General features: G+C 34.1%; 1 protein-coding gene across 1 annotated transcript in view; it reads right to left on the bottom strand.

Moving 5' to 3' along the window:
• Window positions 1-2,090, bottom strand: part of LOC102676714 — a 55,371-nt gene that overhangs the window by 45,451 nt on the left and 7,830 nt on the right. The window lies entirely within an intron of this gene.

Below are 2,090 nucleotides of genomic sequence, written 5' to 3' on the forward strand. Positions count from 1 at the left end.
ATTTCATTATGACACAAAATTATATGAAATATAAAATATTTATAAAATATTATAAATATATATTTACAAAATATCTTACGTAATTCATCCGATATTTTACTTTCATGGAGATCTCTAGTCACGGATTTAGCGTTCTCGGAACCGTCTCTCGATTTCCGGCCTCTTTACACCATAATAAATCATAGAATCTCGCCAATCACCAAAATTACAATTTTGTCCAACTCTCGATCTAAAGTCTCAAACGATCCAATCTTACACACAAGATCACATGCATTTACCGTGCTTGAATTATTTTATGACACATCGACGTTACGTTGTTTTCAATATAACAGAAAAATTCTCAATTCGTTACAAAATGTTTGCTGAAATTATTTAAAAAACAATCTAGATCAGATACATCATACTTTAAATTGAAAAATAATATTAAGTTAAACCAGTCTTACCTATCGATCAAAATTTTCTTATTAAAATTTTCAGTTAATTCGTAAATCTTGATTCTTTCGTAAAGACTTTCCTTTGCTCGGCGTTTTAACGAGCCACGGTATTATTAACGCGCTAAAGACGGAAGAAATAGCGCTGGCATAACCGATGGAAGCAACAACCCGGCGCCAATGATCCGAATAAGCATCCAGGTCAGGACACGTGACACGCCTCTGAAGATTGTTTGGATCCGGCTTGGACCCGCCACCACTCCACGCGGCTTGTTCAACTGAATCCACGCCAGAAGGAAAACTCTATTTATACGGCGGTTAACGAGGTTTTGGATGTAATCTTACGAAACGTCTCGTGTCGAACTCCCTCGTTTCCACGGGGGAATCTCTGTATGTCCGATAATCTATTCTCACGAAAAACTGGATCGACCCCGTGTCATTTCCGGTCTTGGTTAACGGATCGAGATCATTTCCACCGGGTTGAAATTCGATTACCAGGTTTATTTCGCTCAAAGGGTATTCGGTTGACGAACCCCGACACGTTTCACCGCACCCGATTCGAGAGTTAAAATTGGATTCCCGTTGGACGATCGTCGAACGTGGTTTGTAATCATTGAATTTCATGCCCGTTGCTCGCTCGTCACTGTGCATGCCCGCCATTGAATGTTTATCGCGATCGTCGCGCCACCACGTGTTTTTTCCGGATAAACATTTGTGTGGGTAGAATGTTCGGCTTTGCACGATTTGTACAGATGGGATAGGAAGTATAGAATGTTGTATAGATGGAACGCATAACGTTTGCTGTAAGAGCAATTGAAAGTGTGCAATATTAATTTCCCGATATACATATATTTCCTTGTATAGGGTGTAGCAAAAATTTGATCGTGTGAAAGGGAAGTGAATATATTTCAGAATATTATTATTTTGTTTTTCAAAGATGGTATATATATGGTAAGCTGGAATTTTGGTCCGATATGAAGTAATGAATTCTCGGAAAAGATTATATTTAAGTGAAAAATAAATTTTGTAAAGCTATTGAAAGAAATACCACGCTTTTTTTTCTTGCTCTTTCTTTGTCAAAAAATTAATCATTTTTAGCTTTTATTTTAAATCGCCTTTGGGAGAGACATTAAAATGCTTTTAACGAATTTCGTGACGATGTTACAACGTAGATTATAAAACTGTTTTTCTTTAATTAATTTGTTAAATTGCTCTTTGTTTTTTTCCTCTCTTTTCATCATTATTTTTCCGTTGAACGTTAAAGGATTATTTTAATATACAAAATCTCTGTCGTTTTAATTTTTGTTTTTTTTATATTTTAATTATATCGCGTAATTTATTAATTCATTATTGATGAATATATACTTTTGTCTAATAAACCATGCCAAAATGATTATATGGAAATTAATACATCATTACTTTTTCACGAAATGCAAAATTCTTGATCGTTCCACATTTATTTTTCTCAAAGTCTGGATAAAAATTGAATAGATTTCAATTTAAGAAATTTCAATTGTTCCGGAATGCAGCTAATCAACTAACGACTCCGCGTAGTATTGGACAAAACGAAAAGGAAAAAGGAATCGTCGCAAAATGAAACGAGTGTATATGAAAGGAAAAAAATGAAAAAAAAAAAAAAAAAAAAAAAAAAAAAAAAAA

Source organism: Apis dorsata, unplaced genomic scaffold (assembly GCF_000469605.1).
Source record: "Apis dorsata unplaced genomic scaffold, Apis dorsata 1.3 scaffold_73, whole genome shotgun sequence".
NCBI lineage: Eukaryota > Metazoa > Arthropoda > Insecta > Hymenoptera > Apidae > Apis > Apis dorsata.